Source organism: Natator depressus, chromosome 22 (genome assembly GCF_965152275.1).
Source record: "Natator depressus isolate rNatDep1 chromosome 22, rNatDep2.hap1, whole genome shotgun sequence".
NCBI classification, from domain to species: domain Eukaryota; kingdom Metazoa; phylum Chordata; order Testudines; family Cheloniidae; genus Natator; species Natator depressus.
The window spans coordinates 6,800,574-6,824,635 of record NC_134255.1 but is presented as its reverse complement, the minus strand read 5'-3'; the positions used below and the strand labels follow the sequence as shown (position 1 = coordinate 6,824,635).

Below are 24,062 nucleotides of genomic sequence, written 5' to 3'. Positions count from 1 at the left end.
TGGAGGCATTTGGCATTGACCTCAGCACGGCAATGAGGCCATCCTGACACACCTGCTTTTATTGGCTCCCTGGAATAATCAGGATTAGTCAGTGGCCACAAAGAGACATGAAGATCTGCCAGATGCCAATGGGAGTATAGGGCCAGCAACTTTTCTGTTACAAAAGAAAGGAACATGCTGGCTGAAAGCAGCCTGAGCAGAGATGGCCTATGGGGAAGATATAGAGATGAGTCCTTCCTATAAAAAGGCAGTGGCCACTAACTCCTCCTGCTGATGGGTGAACTTCAAAATGGTCCAGAGCCTCAGCAGACCCAAGGGATTTAACAAGGCTGGACTGACCCCTTGCAGGAATGGCCTCGTGTTATTCTGAGCTTTGGCTCTTAGTCCTTGATGAGTGGAACTAGGAAGCACAGAGGTGAGGTTACATGTTTAAATTAAACCTTCCAAAAGGTATAGATCACTTCTTATTTGGCTTGGTTGCTGTATTTCAAAACTGTCACCCTGGGTCCTTCACACAACCCAGACCAGCTCATGAAGCCCATCTGTCACTTATAATCCCAAATCTGTTACCCATTTCCCCCCTCCTTGTATGTCTCTTCTGTCACAGTTTCAGGGCAAATGCACCAGTATTCCCCCTCCACTGTCCTTTGAGGCTTCCCAGTTAAAATTTCCGGCTCCCAGCAGTCATCTCTCTGGGGCACAGACCTGAGTCTCACTGACTCCTGACAAGGGATTTTAAGACTGCACAGCTCCCTGGATTGGCACTGTGATATCCCCAGCAAGCCAGACTGCCTAACCAGGCCAGCATCTGCGCTTTGCTTTCTCTCCAAATGCTACAACCAGTATATAACCCACAGTCACAGGTCCATCTAAGCAAGCACTTTTATTCTTCAGATAAAAGCTCCACAGAGAAAATGCATTAGAAGAAGTTCCTACTCGCATGCTAAAAAGCTTACCAAAGGTCACACCGACCTCCAACCTTGGGCTTTGGTAGATTTAAGTCCTTCAGAACCCACAACTGGGTTTTCCCTGCTGGTTACAAGTTTGTATCAGTCTTGAATTCAGAACCCGAACAAAAACTGGGCAGATCAGCTGTTTCTTTATGCAGTTTGGGCCTTTGATCTTGGCCTCAAGTAACAGGTAATCAGCAGACAAAGACCCTCTCCTCAGGATAAAGCTTTAAAAGACTAGATTTCTGCATGACTGGAGTTGGGTAATTTGCATTAACCTCTCCCTAGGGATGCCCCAGGAAATCCACTTCACACTTATTGTCTCAAAAGTCCATACTCATTGGCACATTTTCAAGATAGTCTTTTGAACTCCCATTTCTTACATCAGGCACATCTCCCCCCTGGAGAGGTTAAATACAATCCCTGCCCACAACAACACGAACTTACTGCAATTAGTTTTTTCAAGGATATTGCAAGAAATTGCCATATCTAGCACATCTTCTTGCCAGTCTCCCCCTTCACCAAATAAGCATCCGGAATTGCCTTCAAACTTCCCCTTATTGGTGCAGCTTCGGCCCACCCATCCTTTACCTTCCATCTTCCCTACTCAACTGTAATAGCTCCTCCCTGCCATTTTCTAACCACATGCAAGATACCCCTCAAATCTTGCACCAATGCTGCTTAATAAGCTGCTGTGCTGAACTTCCTGCAGAAGAGGGGGCCTGAAATCTCCACTGCAATGAACTGGTCCTTCTACAAATGTTGCATCACAGGCATCCTTACTATTGACTAGTTCTAGTGGGGAGGGAGAGAAAGAGAGTAATATTTCCATGATGAAACACACCAAACTCAGTTTATTATTATGAACCATGTGGTCTTTTGTTAATTACCCGCAAGTGTTCAAAAAACAGCTGGGTATTTGTGAGAATGTTTGCCAATACCAAAAGTTTTGTGAATTTCAGCACTACTTATTCACTCAGAAATTCATAACAGCGTCATTCCACAATTAAAAATGGTCATCTGATCTGGAAGCAAAAACATGACATGACTGATGAAGTGTTTTTAAGACAGCACATCAACTGAAAATGATTTGTCCAAGTGGCACAGTGAACATCCTGATGTAGTCTAAGAAAATCAGATTTAGCCATGAACACTAGCCAAGCAACAGGTTAAATGTATAATTTATTTTATTTGTAAGACATAGTTTAGCTAGTTCAACACCCTGCACCGAGATCCTAACCCGGCACAGAAAAGCGTGCAATTCAGAAATCATTTGAAAATGGAGAGGATAGGTTAAGAAGAAAACTGATTTCAGAGGTCAGCTTCTATTTGTGTTTGGCATGGCAAGTTCTGACTAGCTGCAAAACAAAAGACCAAGAGGATTGTTAGGAACAGAGGAAGAATGAGCGCAAAGTTGTGAATAGGAAGGTCACTGGTCTTTAAGGTAAAGACAAGTCTGAACTTGGTGCATGAGTGGAAAGTAGTGAAGAGATGCAAAGAGACACTAGCAGTCAGAGCATCGGGAGGGCGGAGTGGGGAGAGAGACGATTTTGACAGCACCATTTTGGATAGACTCAAGTGGGCACAAAATGGGATGTGGAGAGTCCAGAGAAGAGGCAGTTGCAGCAGTGAAAGCAAGAGACAGACAAGAGCTGGGGTTATAAGAACAGAGGGGGAAAGAGGATTTCAAAAGACGGAATGAAGTACAGTAAGATTTAGGGATAAAAAAAGAAAGGTGTAAAACAGATCCCTCAGTTTATACAGAGTGACAGGAAGGATAATACAGTTACAGATCTTGAGTGACACTCTGATGTATGACCATGCTTTATTATATAGCACCACAGTTTCAATATCACAGAATGAACTTTTCACCTGTTAACACAGAGAACAGCAGGTTGAGAGTCCCAGTGTTTCACTTAGTCATGGAGCACACGCACATCCAGTTACATAGGTGAATCAGGGGACTGGTTTCCTAGGAGAATTGTAGCAATTAAATACAGTATGTTCCTGTTTGCCTTTTGCTAGTTTGCTTAACAAGGTGAAGAAACTGTTAGCTATTTGATCTAGCCTTGAGCATATGTCAGGAAGACCATCTGGCATAATTACTGATCAGCTGTGCCAGGATGATCAATCAGGCTTTTTTAATTAATAGCTGAAGCTGAAACTCAATGCACCCAAATGTTTCTCTTCTGTTTATTAGTCTCTCTCTCTCTCAAAAAGAGACTTACATTTAATAGTAAGCAGCAGCCATATATATCTTGCTGCTTTGAATTAGTTTATTTAAATAGCAAGCAATGATGAGATGGGGCTGAACTGCAGAGTTCAGAGCTGGATCTGACCTTGCAACTCACCATTCCCATCCCCTCAGCTCACCAACTCCACAGGGATTTTCACACAAAATACCATCAGTATAGGCTCACTAAGGCACTGACTGGAAAGTTCCCAGCAGCCTGGCTCCATCAGAGCTGTGTTGCTATGGAGCTGGGTAGTGGGGCCTAGGAGGCAGTGCAGAAACACAGACCCTCTGTGCAGAGAGCGCTAAGCACCAGCAGAGGACTCAACGTCCTCATATTTTAGGGCCCTTTCCACTCCACTACTCAACAGGGGCAGGGACCATCTTTTCGTTCTGTGTTTATACAGCGCCTGGCACAATGGGGTCCTGGTTCATTACGGAGGCTCGTAGGTGCTACGGTAATACAAACACCAACCAACCAACACGGCCAAAAATCCACAATATCCTTCTAAAGATTCTGGTCCCATGTGGGTTTCCCATCATGTAGAGGATGTCTGGGGCTAAGTTTTTAAGACAGTTGCATCACTGTAGGGCTTTGACTGGCTGAGACTTTGTTTAAATGGCAAAGTTGCACTGGCTTAGTTTAAATTGGTTTTTAAATTAATTTAATTAAACCTGTGGTGTTCAGTGCTTAAGGTGCTTCCAGGAGCAATTCTTTATTCCATATCTGGTTCCAACGGGCTGGGCATAGAAATGTAGGGCTGGAAAGGACCTCCAGAGATCATCAAGTCCAGCCCCCCACGCTGAGGCAGGACCAAGTAAATCTAGACCAACCTGTTCTTAAAAATTTCCAGTCACGGAGATTCCACAAACTCCCTTGAAAGCCTACTCCAGATCTTTACCTACCCTTATAGTTAGAAAGATTTTCCCAATATCTAACCTAAATCTCCCTTGACAAGTCCATTATTTCTTGTCCTAGCTGCAGTGGACATGGAGAACAACTGATCACCATCTTCTTCTTAACAGCCCTTAACATATTTGAAGACTTATCAGATCCTCCCTCAGTCTTCTTAGGACTAAACATGCCCAGTTTTTAAAATCTTTCCTCATAGGTCAGGTTTTCTAAACCTTTTATCATTTTTGTTGCTCTTCTCTGGACTCTCTCCAATTTGCTGACATCTTTCCTAAAGTGTGGCACCCAGAATTGGACACAGTACTCCAACTGAGGTGAACAAGAGCTTCACAGCACCCTGTCTAGGTTATCTTTCTGGAAAGCCCCACCCTTAATACCACAAAACCTGTGCAAATCCCCACGTGGACACTTATTTCAGTTTAACTTAAACGTGTCCCCAATCAACTTAAGGTAGAGCAAAATACGCCACCCTTACACCAAACTAAAGGCATTCACACAGAGCCTTGCACTGGTTTAAATCATCGCCTTCAGTTAAACCAGTGATACTTTCACACGTAGACGAGCCTTGAGCGTTATGGTCATTGTTCAGTGCTGGCTCTAGTTTTCTTACTGTTTATTGTACAGTTACTTCTTCAGCTGAAGAGGTAGAGGACTTTTCTTCCATTGCTGAGGTCCTGGGCTCCATTCCTACAAAACCACCAGATAGGAGCTACCAATAAAGATATATTGCTATCCCTGCAAGTAGCTCTTATACGAGGATATTTACTCGTAGAATGGAACTAGCCCATACAATAAAATACTATTGTCCTGCATATTTGACAGCAATGTTGTGGCCAGCTGTTACAAAAGCAATGAAAGACTGCCTCACTCCATGGCTGAAGGGGAGAGATTATTGGTAAGTGAGTACATTTGCATTTTGTGTTTAATGAGCCAAACACAGAATCCTTTACCATCAATATGGGTAAATCCAACAGTTTTATGTATTAGGCACGTTATTTCCTTGGAGAAACACCAACCACCTACCCAAATTGCTATAAAGAGGCCACATACATATACACTATGCAGATGGCTGAAAATATAAGATTTCTGGGTAAATAGATGACCACACAATAAGCCTGTATGAGAGCTCTAGCAGCTGGACATTAATGTCAATTAAAGGTGTGCCCCATAAAATGGGTGCTGCCAGAACGTTATCACCTCATCATAATTAATAGATGCACAGACACGTCAAGGCATGGAACGTTAAGGCCACATACTTTGCCCTGTTAAACAGACTGCACACAACCTGTTCCAGAATCAAAATGCATTTGCAGGAGAGTAGAAAATGATCTTCAATGTATTTTTAAGCGTACCAAGATAGGACTAACGTTTCCCCACGTGACTGACCCACCCTGAGACTAATAGAATGATCATGTGTCCTTACTCATCCTGCCCAGCACAGAGCTGCTTGCAGTGTTTCTGTGCCAATGTCAACAGAGACTCAGGTAAGCACAAAAAAAGCAATAGGCTGTCAAGCATTTCCGTGCAGAGTCTTGCTCTGATTACTCTGGAGCAGGGAATAGGGCACAGTAACCTGTCTGGAATATGTAACCACTGGGAATACAAACATGCCTGAATGCACTTGTCTATACTGTTAACTTGTACCTTTTCTCGTCGTTCACCGTTTGCCTATTGTCTAAATCCTAGTGCTCCATGGTCTGAGTTATTTGTTTGTAAAGTCCCAAGCACAACAGAGCCCTGATCCTTGTCTGGGGTCCTTGGCACTACCACATTAGACATAAGCCAAAACAGCCCAATGACTTCAGATGGAGTTGTGGGTGCTCAATATCTCCTGAGAAACAGGCCCAAGGCATCTCACCTTGAGCACCCAAAATTAGAGGCTGCTTTTTCAGAAATTGCCTTGCCCTAACTTGATTTCCTCCTTACTCCATTAGTCAGTTCACCTGCTTGTTCCATCGCACACCTGATTCTCCACGCACTTTAATTACCGAACTTTGCTCTACCGCCTGTTTATTACAGTATCATGCTATTAGTCGCCTTAATCATTGACCTGGGGCTTCAATTCTGATCACTTTCACAGCTCAGTTTGTTTCTTGTGCTGTTGCTAATTCCCCGTTCTCCCAAGGAATTAGCAGTGTCTGGACATAGCCAGCTGCTGCTCACCCCTGCTTCTGAATGCACCACTTCTGGGTCAGTCTCTTCCTGCACCTCCTCCTTCTCCAGCCGCCCTCCTTTTCTTCTATTCCCACCACCAGTTCCACTTTCTCTGCCCTTCCCCATCTCCCACCTCCTTGCTCTGCCACTCAGTTCTACATCCACCCCCTCTTCTGCCACCACTGGAGTCAATTGCCCCAATTCTGCCCATCTCCTTTATCTCCCCCCTCCTGACACCTTGATCCCTCTGGCCCCTCACCCTTCCAGTTCACTCCACACTCCTGATCACTTTGGAACACTCGTCCCATCTCAAGATAGATCACTCAGGCAAACATCTAATCTTTTATTGCCCCCCGCCTGCCATTTAGTGAAATGCAGACCCTTCTCCTCCTACCCAGCACTGTCATGCAGCAGCTTCAGCTTTCCCCAGGGTCATTAGGCTTCTCTCCTGCTTCTTCCAATTCACCAGAACTGCCTCAGAGGACCTCTTCATGGCCAAATTTGGAGCCTCTGGAGCTTTCCAAGGGTCTCATCTGCTTTACTGGACCGCTGCACATATCCTTCCGGAATCAGTTTCCTTTAGCCTGTCAATAACACTTCATCTTGCACAATCTGGTTCCTGGCTGTGTACAATGAAAAATAAAGTCCAAAGTCCAGTATGCCACTGTAGCAAATAGCTTACAGAGACCCACTCCGCACCCTCCCATCTCACTCAGAATACGAAAATCATGCACGTAGGTTCACACACAGACCATGCCCTACAGAAGAACTACACTGGTGTTGATGGGAGGTACCATGTCGGGTTGAGAACAGTGCCTATGGCTCTTGCGTGCGTGCATGGCATTAGAAGGATCATTTTAGCAGTCTTAAGGGAACCGCTAGCCACTTAATTCAAGTGAATTACAGGCAGTCTTCCAACCTCAACATGAATTTAGCTCACTCATACATTTTACTAGCAAAAGCTGCAGGAAAGTCTCAGACAGGATTTGTGTGTCCATCCTGCCACTCTTGGTGCAAGTGCATCTCTTGCAACAAACACCCAGTTTGATTCAGCTTCTAAAGTAAAGCCAGCCAAACCTCGGTGTTAATGGACTATTTCAACTCCTGCTCACCTGAATGTGTATAGCAATACTGCGCTGTTCACATCTGTTCCAAACATTCAGTAATTAGACTTGGTAGTAACTGACCCGGCAGTGAAATTGGACAAATAAGCCAGTTCACTTATCTGGTCAGATACTGTGGAGTCCTCCAGGTTTCTCTATGTATATTTAGATCTTGCTCAGCTTTTATAGAATAATGGCCCCCTGAATCAACACTATTCACTCCTGGTTCTAGTTCTGAAATACATCCGGAACGTTTAACTAGAGATCCTTTGATCTATCCCAATCTTTAAAAAAGGGAAGAAGGAGGATCCTGGGAACTACAGGCCGGTCAGCCTCACCTCAGTCCCTGGAAAAATCATGGAGCAGGTCCTCAAAGAATCAATCCTGAAGCACTTACATGAGAGGAAAGTGATCAGGAACAGTCAGCATGGATTCACCAAGGGAAGGTCATGCCTGACTAATCTAATCGCCTTTTATGATGAGATTACTGGTTCTGTGGATGAAGGGAAAGCAGTGGATGTATTGTTTCTTGACTTTAGCAAAGCTTTTGACACGGTCTCCCACAGTATTCTTGTCAGCAAGTTAAAGAAGTATGGGCTGGATGAATGCACTATAAGGTGGGTAGAAAGCTGGCTAGATTGTCGGGCTCAACGGGTAGTGATAAATGGCTCCATGTCTAGTTGGCAGCCGGTGTCAAGTGGAGTGCCCCAGGGGTCGGTCCTGGGGCCGGTTTTGTTCAATATCTTCATAAATGATCTGGAGGATGGTGTGGATTGCACTCTCAGCAAATTTGCAGATGATACTAAACTGGGAGGAGTGGTAGATACGCTGGAGGGGAGGGATAGGATACAGAAGGACCTAGACAAATTGGAGGATTGGGCCAAAAGAAATCTGATGAGGTTCAATAAGGATAAGTGCAGGACCCTGCACTTAGGATGGAAGAATCCAATGCACCGCTACAGACTAGGGACCGAATGGCTAGGCAGCAGTTCTGCGGAAAAGGACCTAGGGGTGACAGTGGACGAGAAGCTGGATATGAGTCAACAGTGTGCCCTTGTTGCCAAGAAGGCCAATGGCATTTTGGGATGTATAAGTAGGGGCATAGCCAGCAGATCGAGGGATGTGATCGTTCCCCTCTATTCGACACTGGTGAGGCCTCATCTGGAGTACTGTGTCCAGTTTTGGGCCCCACACTACAAGAAGGATGTGGATAAATTGGAGAGAGTCCAGCGAAGGGCAACAAAAATGATTAGGGGTCTAGAGCACATGACTTATGAGGAGAGGCTGAGGGAGCTGGGATTGTTTAGTCTGCAGAAGAGAAGAATGAGGGGGGATTTGATAGCTGCTTTCAACTACCTGAAAGGGGGTTCCAAAGAGGATGGCTCTAGACTGTTCTCAATGGTAGCAGATGACAGAACGAGGAGTAATGGTCTCAAGTTGCAATGGGGGAGGTTTAGATTGGATATTAGGAAAAACTTTTTCACTAAGAGGGTGGTGAAACACTGGAATGCGTTACCTAGGGAGGTGGTAGAATCTCCTTCCTTAGAGGTTTTTAAGGTCAGGCTTGACAAAGCCCTGGCTGGGATGATTTAACTGGGAATTGGTCCTGCTTCGAGCAGGGGGTTGGACTAGATGACCTTCTGGGGTCCCTTCCAACCCTGATATTCTATGATTCTATGATTCTATTGTGGGACCCAAAGCTCAATAAGGCCTCCCATTCTCTCACAATGTCATTCCCCTCAAGCAAGTGCTTTACTAGGGGAGAGGGTATGATTTCCAAGAGCCTCTCAATTCTTTACCTGCAAACTTGTTCAAAGGTGGGTGGGAAAGATTAGAAATAAAAGGGAAAGTTTGAATTTCTGTAGGTGCATGGTTTGAAGCCATGCAGATGGCAGTGACCTCTATTGCTGGTGATTAATTGCCAGCAGCTTAACAGAAAAAGAACTAAATCCCTTTTATATGAGAGCTGCTCACCCTTTCTCTGCCCCCAGAAATGAGTACACTTTTATTATTTACATGCTGAACAAATCTGAGTGCAAGTGTATGACAGGATTGCATGTGATGGTAGTGGGCAGAGCTCAACAGCCCTGGGGTTCACTTTCCATTTAGGTCTTATGTTCCTAAGAACTCATGGTTCACAGTTTCAGCCAGACATCTGCAGAGGTCAGGAAGAGATTCCTTTCCCCCCACTGTATTCTGGGATTTAAAACAAACCCACCTTCCTCTGAAACATCAGGAATAGTAACAGCTGGAGATAGGACAGAGGTGGCACCGGGCATTCTGCCTCTCAGGTGGTTGGCTGGTTTGTTCTTGCTTACATGCTCGGGGTCTAACTGATCACCATATGTGGGGTTGGGAAGGAGTTTTTCCCCAGGTCAGACTGGCAGTGAGCTTGTTTTGTTTTAAACCTTCCTCTGCAGCATGTGGGTGTAGGTCACTTGCCAGGATCATCTGGGTAAGCTCACTTAATGACGTTGGGCAGTGGTGTGCCTCAGCCCCTCCTACTCTCTGCCTGTGGCACCTAATAGTCTAGTCTTCTGTGGGCTGTAATATTTTGGCCTAGTTTCAGTGGTTGGGTGTAATGTGCAGGTGCTAGGTAGTGTTGGTGGCCTGTGATGTACAGGTGGTCAGACTAGATGAACTGGTGATCCCTTCTGGCCTTAAACTCTGACGAGTCAACAGATATTCTATAGGAATAATGGTCAATAACCTGTGCCAGTTCTAGGCGTTATTTTTTGTTCAAGCGTTTATGAACAACTCACTGGATGACCAGTCAACTGGAAAAGAGTAGTGTCACTCCCCCCCCCCCCCCCCCCGAGCTCCATCCATAAACCAAGTTACATCCACTGGAGAGGTGACTGAGATGCCACTCACCACAGATCTTGGTAACGGGATCATCCCACTGCTTTTTTGCATGCTTCGAGCTACAGTGAAGTAATTAACATTGAAAGGACATTCTCATCAGTCCTCAGAGCTAATAACCCATTGGGATGGGTGGCAGCATTTCACACTTCTTGGGGCTGTTGTTCCAGGCTGCCTGCAGGCTCTGGAAGGCATCACTGTATGGGTTACTCCTAGATGGCATTTGAAAAGTTAGGTGAAAGCTAAGATTCTAGAGCAAAGGATGGCAGCTTCCAGCCAAAAGGACCTAGCTCACAAACCAGCTCTGTTTGGCCTCTGCTTTATAAGAGGCAGCTACACATGGCAAGCTCACTTGCTTCATTTATTGCAAGCCCCCAGTGGCCAGTGCAATATTATTCCCTACTTCCAGCCCCTGAAGGATACTGCTCCTCTTCCCACAGCCATCAGGGAGTGGCAACACTAGGGCAGCTGAGGTAGAAGAGGCCTTCCTTCCCCATGTAGTTTCTATACTCCAGATGTTCTCACTAAGTGTCTGGTTCCTCTTTGTCAGAGTATAGTGAAACCTCATAGGCTGGGATGCTCTCAGCATTTTCCTCAGGAATTGAAATTAGGGGGAGTGTTTAAAAATACATGGGGAGGAGTGAGGACTGATGAGGCATGGGACCATTAGGGTGAAGGTAGGTAGTATGGCACCATAGTAAAAACTGAAAAATGGTTCACAACCATTTTATTAGATTTAACTCATGTTTTTAAAATCTCACAAATTAAAGTTGGCTACACAAGCCTAGTATGAAGCACTATGTCTACATTCATCTTGGTTTCCTGTTGTAATTTTGCACAACTCTGTTAATGAACTTCTTGAATGCAGTGCATTCATTTTTGGTGGCTTCTCATGTGTCCAGTACTTCCAGTCCTTCATGATATGGTCGTGATCACGCAAAAGGCGACTTCTTTCAGAACAAAATTCTATTCAATGAGGAAAAAGAACACTCAGCTATAGCTGTCATGACTGGGACTAGAAAGAGATGAATTCCTACTTCTTTCATCCCAGGAAACATAGCACAAAAATTAGGTTGAACCACTAGTGATGATAAAGAAGTTGAAGTTAAATCTACACTTGTTCATCGTAAGATATTCCACTCTGTGTTCAAATTCTCTATTCTGTCCTGGTCACATGGCAGCCCCATTGCGGGGAGTGCCTCACCTCCACTCAACTGTCAGTGTTTTGTAAGACAGGCATCTGTAAAAGCTACGTAGAGGTTGATAGAATCCAGAAGTTGGTGTTGTAGCCATGTAAGAATCAAGTCTGTGTATTTTACTTTTTCAGCTGGCTTATACTAACTCCTTAAATGAAGAGGACAAAAAGTGCCTTAATTAGTCAACTTCTGAACTGAAGTCTTTGCTTCTTCCAGTGCATTTTCAATAGATATCTCTGATTGATACAAGTGTAGTTTCCATTGCTGGACAGAGATCTACTACTATTGTAGAAGATGCCTGGATGGCATTGTATAATGACCCAAGTGGTTTCAACAGTGGACTTACAAGAGAGAGAATGGCAATTGTCTTTTCTGAAGTTAGTAGCAAAAGGAGTCCACCAGCCTAACTACTTAGATCCGTCCCATCTCGGTAGTTTCCAAAGCCAATAATAATGGTTGAAGTAATTTTAAGACAATAGCCAAGGATCACTCATGGAGAAAGCCAGCGGGTTTTCCCAGGTTGGACTAATTTGAACTTCAGTCCCAGTGTATCATCTATATTTTCCAAGATGATTTTTGGACTTTTTCCTTTTGGACTCTTGCTGGCGAGAAAAAAAAAAAAAAAAGAGTATGACGATATTAAATGCCTTTGAAGATTCTGTAGCTCGTACTAGTGCTAGTTGGAGTAGACAGCCTCTGTAGTTCGTATAGGAGAGTTTAGAGTTACACTTTTCTCTGAACAAGCTTTGTACTTCACTATGTCTTCCAGAGAAGTTTGCAGCTCCATCAAATGCACAAGCAGCCATCTCTTTGAAGTTCAATTTACAAGCATTTAACTCTAAGACGTGTGTTGTCAGAGTTTCAGCCAATGTGTCTTCTATAACCTGAACATCTAGAAATTCATCTACTGGCCTACGACTGACATCAAGATACCATATGCAGTGACTTAATACTTGACACCTATTTGCATTGATTCATTCATCAGCCATGTATGCACATTTTCTGAATGTGGTGAGAGAGTTCTTTACTTTTTCAACTGCGGAGTCTTTCACTGTTGCACCACATGCTTCTAACCATGTCAGCTGAGTTTCTTGCAGAAAGATAGTGAGCATTTGCTGGTCTTTGGTCAGAAGCAGTATCCAACTTCAGAATTAACAAATGACAATGCACTTCACATTGGCCTCCAGTGTGTAGAGCGTGGTATCTCTTGCTTAAAGAGAAAGTATGATGTGACAGCCATGTTTGTTTGAATAAATTGTGTCTCCAGCATTTTTAACAACCTTGTTAAGTACTTCTAAAATTGGCTGTGACAATGACTGGCTTATAAGGCTTTCTGCATCTCCATGCAATCTAGAGGATTTGTGTTTTGCAGCCTTTTCACATAGTTTGTCAGCATTGGCTTTGCTGATCGGTCTGGCAATCCAAGCTCCTCCACTTTTATTATATAAATCCATGGTATGCTCACATCTTGAATACTGCATGCAGTTCTGGTCACCCCATCTCAAAAAAGATATATTGGAATTGGAAAAAGTACAGAGAAGGGTAACTAAAATGATTAGGGGTATGGAACAGCTTCCATAGGAGGAGAGATTAAAAAGACTGGGACTTTTCAGCTTGGAAAAGAGAGGACTAAGAGGAGATATGACTTGACTGGTGTGGAGAAAGTGAATAAGCTCCTTCACATAACACAAGAACTAGGGGTCACCCAATGAAATTAATAGGCAGCATGTTTAAAAACAAACAAAAGGAAGTATTTCTTAAAACACAACACAGAGTCAACCTGTGGAACTTTTTGCCAGGGGATATTGGGAAGGCCAAAACTATTACTGGGTTCAAAAAGAACGAGATACTCATGAAGGATATGTCCATTAATGGCTATTAGCCAGGATGGGTAGGGATGCAACACCTTGCCCTGAGAGTCTCTGCTTGCCAGAAGCTGGGAATGCACGACAGAGGATGAATCACTCAGTAATTGCCTTGTTCTGTTAATTCCCTTTGAAGCACCTGGCATTGGCCACTATTGGAAGACAAGGTACTGGACTAGATGGACCATTGGTCTAACCCAATATGGCCGTTCTTATGTTAAAATTAATTATAATAAAAATGTTTATTACAGAAACTCCCCAAGATAATGACCTCTCAAGATAGCAACTTTTTAAAAAAAAAAAAATCTTTGCTTACTAGGAAATGTATATTTATATATGTTTCTTAGTCACAAATCTAGCATTCTGGAGCAAAGTCACTAAAACGTAGTCCAACAAACAAATGTTCTTTTCACATGCCCCTCCCTTCTCCCTCTACTGCATCCCACTCATAGTTGTTGTCCTTGGTCAGTGAAGACCTGGAGTTCAGAGGTGCTTTCACATGAGTTCACCTCCCATCCTGGGAGAAGGCATCATGCTTGGTCGTCCAGCTGCTCACCACTTGCTCTGGTCACTCACTCTGGCTGCTGGTGTTTGTTGTGCCACCGTTCACTCCACTGCTGATGGCCCTGTACCATCACCTTCTGCTGCCACTGTGACCTCTGCGAGTCGGTCTCTTGAAGTTCTGCCTAGCACTCAGTGATTTCAGCTCTCAGTGGGAGAGCCACACAGTGAGTGCAGGCTGGACTGTCATTTCCACAGAAATGCTGTCCTGCAGCAGGTCTAAGCACTTAGACCTGATTATTAGTGATTTCAGCTCTAGTGAGGACTTAAAACAAAACAAAAAGACTCTCTATGGAGCCTGTCAAGGTTCCTTCCCCACTCTGAACTCTAGGGTACAGATGTGGGGACCTGCATGAAAACCTCCTAAGCTTACTTTTGCCAGCTTAGGTTAAAACTTCCCCAAGGTACAAACTATTTTACCTTTTGCCCTTGGACTTTATCGCTGCCACCACCAAACGTGTAACCGGTATATTACTGGGAAAGAGTCCGTTTGGAAACGTCTCTTACACCCCCTTTCCTGGGGCTTGATAAAAATCCTCACCAATTTGCATAGGTGAGCACAGACCCAAACCCTTGGATCTTAAGAACAATGAAAAAGCAATCAGATTCTTAAAAGAAGAATTTTAATAGAAGAAGAAGTAAAAAGAATCACCTCTATAAAATCAGGATGGTAAATATCTTACAGGGTAATCAGATTCAAGACATAGAGAATCCCTCTAGGCAAAACCTTAAGTTACAAAAAGACACAAAAACAGTAATCTACATTTCATTCAGCACAGCTGATTTTCTCAGCCATTTATAGAAATCAGAATCTAACACCTATCTAGCTAGATTACTTACTAAGTTCTAAGACTCCATTCTTTTTCTGTCCCCGGCAAAAAGCATCACACAGACTGAGAGAGTCTTTGTTTCTCCCTCCCCCCAGCTTTTGAAAGTATCTTGTCTCCTCATTGGTCATTTTGGTCAGGTGCCAGCGAGGTTATCCTAGCTTCTTAACCCTTTGCAGGTGAAAGGGTTTTTCCTCTGGTCAGGAGGGATTTTAAAGGTGTTTACCCTTCCCTTTATATTTATGGCAGAGCCTAATAAGCTCTATCTTTAAATAGGGGAGAGGGGCAAGTCAAATAGTGCCTGTGACTCTTAGGCACAGCCCACACCACCAAGCAAAACCCCGTCCCACGCCACCCACCTCTCCCCACTGGGATCTGCCATCCAAACCTCTTGCTTCACGAGTGCAATTCATCTGAGGGTGACCAATGCTTAATTTGTAATGAAAGAGGAGCCAGGACTCAAGCAAGGTTTTTACTTTCCTAACTGATGTGGCAAGCCCGGAGCTATGTACTGCCAAGCCTAGAGGTGCCAGGGCTCAGTCCTGGCAAAAATTAAGCATTGAGGGTGACCCCTTCAAACAGGGCAGGCTAAGTACAGTTCGGCTGCCCTTTACTCATAAATCAACAACAACATTTCATGACCCCACATTCAATACCAAAATGTGGGGGTCACGGACCTGCGGATTACAGTGGACGAGAAGCTGGGTATGAGTCAGCGGTGTGCCCTCGTTACCAAGAAGGCCAGTGGCATATTGGATGTATTAGTAGGAGCATTGCCAGCAGATCGAGGGAAGTGATTATTCCCCTCTGTTCGGCACTGGTGAGGCCTCGTCTGGAGTACTGCGTCCAGTTTTGGTCCCCTCACTACAGAAGGGATTTGGACAAATTGGAGAGAGTCCAGCGGAGGGCAACGAAAATGATTAGGGGGCTGGGGCACATGACTTACGAGGAGAAGCTGAAAGAACTGGGGTTACTTAGTCTGCAGAAGAGAAGAGCGAGGGGGGGATTGGATAGCAGCCTTCAACTACCTGAAGGGGGGTTCCAAAGAGGATGGAGCTGGGCTGTTCTCAGTGGTGGCAGATGACAGAACAAGGAACAACCGTCTCAAGTTGCAGTGGGGGAGGTCTAGGTTGGATATTAGGAAACACTATTTCACTAGGAGGGTGGTGAAGCACTGGAATGGGTTACCTAAGGAGGTGGTGGAATCTCCATCCTTAGAGGCTTTTAAGGCCCGGCTTGACAAAGCCCTGGCTGGGATGATTTAGTTGGTGTTGGTCCTGCTTTGAGCAGGGGATTGGACTAAATGACCTCCTGAGGACTCTTCCAACCCTAATCTTCTATGATTCTAAAATGATTTGTAACCCAACACCAGCCAAAATAGATCACTTGGGCAGCACAGCTCTGTCTGCTGGATACCTAAGCAGAGTAGGTGAGTTCATATAAATAGTCTGGTCCTGAATCCTTCCCCTGGCTCATCACTAGCTGTCAGGGGAGAGCTCATTCAGACCTTGCTTACAAATCATAATTTGAAATTATAATGTTGGCCAACATTGCCAAAACGAATGTGCCAGCATTGTCAGAAAACACAGCAGCTGTGTGAAGAAGCTAGTCTTTGTTCATACTTTTCAAACCTATTTTACTTTTTCAGGTACAAGTATTTTTATCATACACTGTACATGCTTTTTAAATGTGTATTCATGTTTCAATTCCAATTCACATTTCCAACCAATGATGAAACTGGAAACACTGCATGTAACTAGTTGACCACTTGGGGGGTGGGGGGGAAGAGTTGGGGAAAGTCAGGCAGGGTTTACACCACCACTGGGCAGCAGGGGGGATGTAGGGAAATCCCTGGATGCTCTAGGATGGAGGGTGGAAAGGTGCTTCCACTGGACCTTCATGCAGTGGGACAATATGTGGGGGAGAAGACAGAGACAAATGGTGAGAATATGTCCCCCAACTCTTATAAAGAGAGCAAAAAGATGATAAAAGGAACCAACAAGAGATGTGTGGAGAAAGCTACTCTCACAAACTTAAGTTGTTCCTAAACTTGTTTCCTTCTCTTGCCCCATTCACCCATTACCTGTCTTGAAATCCTCCTTGCGTAACATCAAATTTAAACGTTGGGATGATGCTGTATTTGTCTGCAAATTCTCACACACCCCTATAATCATATAAACACTTCAACCTCTCCCCTTGGGAATCTATTTGCTTGTTTGTTAGTGCTCCCTGTCAGGCTAAAATTCCCCTTTGCAGAATTTCATGCTATTAATCACACATTTTCATATATCCCTTTCCTCCAGCTGCACCCAGGGAGAATTGTGACGGTTTTGAACAGTTGTTATTAAACTAATTAGGCTGATGAAAAAAATCTGCAAGACCAGTGGAGCAACTTTCCTTCATTCTACAGTTACTTCGGAAAATTTCCAGTCTTCGGTTAAAAAAAAAAAAAAAAGACCTAACGAATCAAATTAATTATATAATTGACACCTAAAATGCCTGAAAGTCACTTCTGGGGGAAGGGGGTGCACACCTGCAGCCTGCTCATAGATGCTACCCTAGAAATTTAGGTTGTTAGCAATTTTCTTCCATGAGCATTTGAGATCAGTACGTAGGGTTTTACTCTGTATCAGACGTTGTACCTTATGCTAGAAAAGAGATCTGTTACCAATTTTAATAGATGACGGGGATGACTTTTATACCCTTCCTTATTGTTCCTATCAGAATTTTTGCTGAAGCAAGTCTGCCCCTGGTATCAAGCTTTGATAAGAGTTATTTCTGGACTCTGATCTTGCTGCTATTCTTTGCTCTAGAAGCATTTGTTTATTTTTCACTTACTGTAAAAGAATAAAACATTTCTGGACAATGCTACAGAGAGAGTGCCTGAGGGCAAATGCGTTTCAGGCCAGCAGCTCAACAACATATGGATCTCGTCTAGATTTTGTTCTAGGCTTTAGAAGAAAAGGCTCCGTCTCATTAGTTTGAGAGAAGACAGAGCAGAAGAATCAGGATTAAAGAAAGAGAATCATAAGGCTACATTAGTCCGGTGACAGAGCAAGATCCTCAGCAAGTCCAAGGACCAAGTGGCCAAGGACAGAAAGTATCATTTTACACGTAATGTCATTGAAAGTTGATCTTTTCCTCTCCTGCTTCCAAAGCTTTCAATTGCCATTAGCCTGGTGTACCTTAGTGCAGCCGACTCACATTGTTTAGAGGTTTCTTTCTTGTAAGTTATTGGTTGCCAGGCTCCTAGATCTTTAACCACTAGGCTCCCTGATCAGTTTGCTACCACGACATACGCGGCGTGGTCACCGTTCCGCCTCCCCAGGTTAGCGAGAGCAAACGCAAACCAAACACTCCCCAGCCCAGGGACCCCTCTGTGACATCGGTCTGTAGAGAAGGAAGGAAGTGCAGGGCTCACACACACAGGCAGAGTCACCATCAGAGCAACCACACCACCGGGCTCTGCCTTGTCGTGCTGGCTCTTTTATTTGCTGCTTTCTGAATCCCAAGGAGAAGAATGGAGGGGGCTTGTGCTGGAGACTGGGACATTGGGGTGGATCCATGTGGGGGGAGGGGGGAACCCCCGTCCCTCCATAGGGAAAGCTATCACTTTAGGGGGGAAGGGAAGGGCAGGGCGGGCCAGGGCATTAGCATGAGACTCACCTGAGCAAAGCCTTCCCCCATCACCGCGATACACACCCTCCTACTCACGGAACTGTATCCCGGAGCTTCTACCTGACCCAGGCTGCTTAGAGAGCGGAGCGGAGCGGAGCGCAGCCCTCTTGGGTGGGGGAATAAGAGAGAGGGGTTCGGCTCCGCTCCTCTAAACATGGAGAAAATTCCCAACCCAGGAGACCCCCTTTCTTCATTCTCCAGCCCCCGGCAGACTAATCCGGGGAGTGGTCTCTAAACACGAAGCATAAAACCTGCAGGTACCTAGATCTCCCCTCCCCAGCTCTCAGTCCGCTCACCCGCAGAACTTTACCTGCTGCTCCAGCCCCAAGCGCACCTATCGCTCTCTGGGTACAGGTGAGCGGCTGACGCAGAGCAAGCAGGCACAGGTGAGGGAGGGAACTGAGGAGGCACAAGGCTCCGCCCCATTCTCCCGAGTCCAAACCTCTGGGGAGGAAAAAAAAGGAAACCCCTTCTAGTCAATGGCCGTCCCCACTTTTAATTAGTGTTATGGCTGGAGTTTTCATAAGAAGCTGGGAGAATTTTCCTTTACCCCAAATTTCCTAATATTTACAGTTACTTCTAACATTCTGCCTGTGTATTTCCTCTGTCCTGTGCCGTTGATTTGCACTTTGTTTTCTATGTCTGGATGCAGCCTGGCCAGTCCCTTGGCACAAGTTTAGGGTGATGGTCTTATAGCTTCTGTGTCACATTCCTTTTACTTAAAACAAAATACAGAAGAGAGGGGTGGAAATAAACCCTGGCTTTATTATGTTATAAAGCACTGGAAAGATCCTGATGTTCTGAGCCCCCAGGCATCCCAGAGCGGGAGGTCCTGAACCTCTGAAAGTTCAGCCATGTATTTTAAATCATGAATATCTTGGACATTCTAATTTAGGATCTAATTTTCTTCCAAGGCTTTGTTACTTTTCAGTTATTACACGAGTCTGTGGTTTTGTGACACATGTTCTTTAAATAAAAAAGGACATTTTTGGTAAACAAATAAGAGTGAAATCTTGGGATCATTGAAATCAATGAGAGTTTTGCTATTAACTTCAATGGCACCAGGATTTCACCCCAGATCTCTATTTTTTTTTCTTATAATTCAAAAGACTGAATTACCAGGCTCCCACATGGATTACCTTGAGGTCCTTAGCTATGAGAACGGGTTCAGATTCACCATTGCCCTGTACTTTGTGTAAAAATCTACACCAGTCAAAAGTGAATGTAAACCAATATCATTCTGAGTACAGAACAGCAGTGAACAGGGCCCCTATCCTTTGGATAGAACCCAGCACGCCAATTTTGGTGTGCAATAAAGAAAGCATAGGTACAATAGGGATAAAAGGAAGGATGGATGGATCGATGGGAGAATTTTTGAGTCAAAAGACTAGGTATGTCAGAGTTGGGAAAGTTATATTAAGATAATATTAAAAATGGTACACCACAGGGAAGTGTTAACAGCCTGACCTTATTTAATATTATGATAAATGATCTTCCAAAATGAATAAATCCTGGCATAGGTATCACTCTATTTGCAGATGATTGTGCTTTATGGATTTGGAGCAGGAACACTGAGGAGGCATAAAAGAGAATCAACAAAGCGTTACTAGAGATTTCAAACTGGGGAAATGCCTCGGGTTTCAAGTTCTCCATTGCTAAAATCAAAGACTGATCTTTACTAAAAGGAAAGCTGCAAAGGAATATAAATTGTATCTGTGTGGAGAACAAACAGATATAGCTAAAAGGTGTTTAAATTCTTAGCAGGGAATATTTGACACTAAGTTACTTTGGAAAGATCATATAGACTGTTAAAGATAAATGGCCAGCTATCCTAGAAAACAGAGTTCATTCATAATAATACTGTGTACTTACAAAGTCTTTCATTCCAGGCTCTCAAAGTACTTTACAAAGGTTATATAATTAACCCGCACAACACCGTTGGGAGAGAGGTAAGTAGTATTATCCCTGTTGGTAACAGTGGTACTTGAAAACCCGTGTGCTGGCAGACATAGCTGTAATTCACTTTCACATATCAGTGCACAGATACTGTGTCACTGCTTGCAAACCTACCTGCCTCAGGGAATTTGCAGCAAGGAAGTAGGCATTATCATTTAGATGCAGTAAGGGAATTTAAATATTTCTGCCTCATTCCATAAATGAACTCTCAGTTCAATACAGGCCTGGCACCTTCCCACTCACACGTCTTTTTCAAGAAGAAGGGAGGAAATTATTAAAATGTAATAGCTTCCTTTTCTGGTATCTTACACTGTTGACACAGGTGATGTTGTAAAATGTGAGATGCAAGCCCATTGGCTGTTTCTATTCTGACACATAGGTACCGTTCAAACCAGCAGTAGAAGCTTTCTGCATGAGTGGATATAAATGTCTCATTTAGACAGCTGCCATGATGTTGAGTGGTATTGTGGGCAAACCAAGCAGGCTTTATCCAGGTGGAGCAATCCAAATTTTACTTAAAGAAAGACTAAGTGGCAGGAATATCTTCTCTCTTAATTGTTGCTCACATACATGCAGTTTCTCCTGTTAAGTGACCTGTAATATCCCAGTGGCCTCCTGATGTCTTCACTCGAGCCCTTGCAAGAGCTGGGTGAACAAAAAAAATTCACAATAGGTAATTTGTTAGTTGCACTACAGTAATGCACAGAAGCTTTGATCAGGATCAGAACCCCTTCATGTAAATCCCTATATAAACATACAGTTAGAGACAGCAGAACTTAAAATCTAAGTTGAAGAAAAGACACAAGTGAGTTTAAAACAAATGGTGAGAGAGGACACAGGAAAGAAATGCAAAACCAAATAATTTAGTTGAACGGGTTGCCTCTATTTGAAAATTGTGCATGAACAAATCTGGATTCCCTTATATATGTTGTTCCAAATTATGCATCAAAGCACTTCAATAAATAACTTCAGTTCTGTAGCTTATTTGGTAAGAGTTCACCGTGGGTGTTTAAAATTCAAGCTCTTTTGATTGGACATATAGGTCGTATAGTATGTTTCTGTTCCCTAACTTGCTTGTGATGGTGAATTCAAACAATTTACGTTTGGTGAATATTCTGCTTTGTGTATTTAAAATCTCCTGTTTCCACAAACATGGCTGCTGGGAAACTAAAATATTTGCAAAAAGCAAATACAAAGCGGCGGTGGTCACAGCTGAAACAAATTGCAAAGTTGTTTCATTTTATTTAGTAAGTAATGTAAAGGAAGAATGTGCTCATGCTGAAACAGTTAGAATACTCCCTCTGCCCTTTTGGAAAGTCCTGTAGCTATTAATGGAGTTCAAGACAAAAATTGTCAAATATTGTGGAAGTTCCACATTACTCTTCAGACAAATCTGCATTTTACAAGTCAAAAGCTGGCAGCTATGGGCCATTAAGCAAACTCAGCCTGCCTTATGGAAGTCAGGCTGAGTGTTCTCCAGTTCTATTCTGGTTCATTTACTGTGCCCATCATGGTATGCGATTGCCTTCCACAGTGCACTAAATAATGTAACTTTTAACAGCTGTTGTGTAGTGGTTTTCCTCTGTCTCTTCCTCTCCACAAGAAGAAAATTGTATGTGTATCCAACAGGAATATATACACTTCTGTGTGTTTTTATCAGTGAAGGCTTAGCCAAAGATGTTCCTGTTACCCTTGGTATGGAAGATGGTGAGGTTTGTGGTAGTTCTTTGTTCCTGCCGATTTGTTCCACAGTCTGGAATTGGTTTCCAAGATGGCTTTGCCTCCTGCACAAAAAAGGCTTCTTTGCAATAAACAGTCCTACTGAACCAGAGGAGCTGAGTTCTTGACCATTTCCAGAGTTTTACATGACTTCCCAGGTGTCCTGGGTCCAGACCATTGAATGTCTTGAAGATAGGAAGAAAGGCCTTGAATTTGACACGCTCTAGGGAAAGAACTTACTTCACCAGCAGCAATAAGGATTCTGCAAGTAGGTCTTAGAAGATAATAGTGTTGATGATGGAGGTGGAATAGAATGCAATTCGCCCACCGATGGCTGCTTTGGAACTGCAGTGCTAACAGGAATTGTTTTGTGCAGTGAAGTTGATAGATACAATGAGCAGTTCTGTTGAGCAAGAAAGTATCTATTGTATTTTGGACTGCAACTGAATTGTAAAATGTAGTTGTCGCGCCATGGGGAAACTTTGAATCAGACACACTTGATTCTCTATTTCCATTCACTTCTTTAATCTTGTTTTTATGTAACTTTACATCACATTTATATTCGTTATTCTCTGCCTGTTCCGAAGTTAGATTTCTGTGACATAAAAATTCCTTTGCTTAGCAAGCAGGCCAGGGGTGATACGACTACAGTGATATCTGAGGGCAGCCAAGCGGATCAACTCTTGAAGGATAAAAATTCCAATTTCAAACGTGTCCTTAGTACTAAACAACATGGTAATCAGAGAAAGAGAATAGCAAGATTGTCTCCAATTTTCCCCAAGAGGCCTTAGATGCTGTGTAAAAGTCAGGTTTAAACAAGACCCAGATTTTGGGTAGATAAATCAAAATTAGAGCTGACTGAAATTCTCAAATGAAGGTATATATGTGGGGGAATGGTGCCGGTTGGTTAAAAAAGGCCTTTTTAAAAAGAATGTTCTCTCTTCTCCCAAATTTTTCTATCCTTCAACAAAATGGAAAAAGGAAACATTTTTGTTTGCAGGTTTTCACCTTTGTTAGTGGTAAAATGGAAAGGAGAAGGGAACAAAAAATAAGGGGGGAATTAAACCCCAAATGTCACATATTTTTCTGAAATATTTTAAATAAACAAACACCCCCACTCCCCATGGAACAGAACCAATTTCAAAACTTTCCATAAAAATTCTTTACCATATTTTGACCAGTGGAAACCAAAATGACCTCCATTTTCTCCCACTGCTTTGGAATCCTTGTCCTTTCCTTTAGGATGAGTACAGTTGAAAAATGACATACTGGCTCTACAAGACAGTTCCCAAGCTCTCGGGCCTCCCAAGGTCTCTATGAATGAGGCTAAGAACCTTAAGTGACTGATAGGGTGGCCTGAAAATCCTCAAGCATCTTTGCAAGGTCTGCAAAGCCGAGCTTTGTTGAAGAGCAGTTGGGTGGAGAATTCATTTTAGGCATACTCTGGTCTGTATCATTAATTTGTAAAAGTGTTTATAATGTTTCCAGATGGTCCATTAATATTTTTGATAGTCCAATTAAAAATCCAAAGAGAGAGGGCACATCAAAGTCACTGTCTCATTCAGGGCTCTTATCTCCAACAGAAAGTTAAATTAAAGCTGCACAGTGGCTAGTGTCTGGATTTTTCTGTTCACAGCTGCTCATGGCTCCTGTCTACTGATGTTAGAGTCTTATACTAATTATCAGGGATATGAGGCTTAGAATTCTCTATGTATAGGGGTTAGAGCATTGCAGAGTTCCAGTTTTGCTATTATTTGTATTGTGGTAGCACCTAAAATCCCCACTCATGGCTCAGGACCCCATTGTGCTAGGTGCTGTACAAACACAGAACAAAAAGATGGTCTCATTCACAAAGAGCTTACAGTCTAGATATCTCATCTGAAGCTTTGTATTTGTCTCATGGGAAAATCATGCAAGCTAAATAGGAAAGGAAAATAATTTTCTTCAGAGTCTTGTGGTGGTGCCAGCTTCCACTGTCTTAGAATCATAGAATCATAGAATATCAGGGTTGGAAGGGACCTCAGGAGGTCATCTAGTCCAACCCC

At 43.4% G+C, this 24,062-nt stretch overlaps 1 protein-coding gene across 1 annotated transcript in view; it reads right to left on the bottom strand.

Moving 5' to 3' along the window:
* The window catches only part of LOC141975967 (transmembrane protein 45B-like), a 29,813-nt gene extending 11,132 nt beyond the window's left edge, over window positions 1-18,681 (bottom strand). The window contains exon 1 of the mRNA XM_074936691.1: window positions 18,653-18,681. The gene's annotated coding sequence lies outside the window, so the exon portion shown is untranslated. The remainder of the gene's footprint in view (window positions 1-18,652) is intronic.
* Window positions 18,682-24,062: the final 5,381 nt, after the last annotated feature.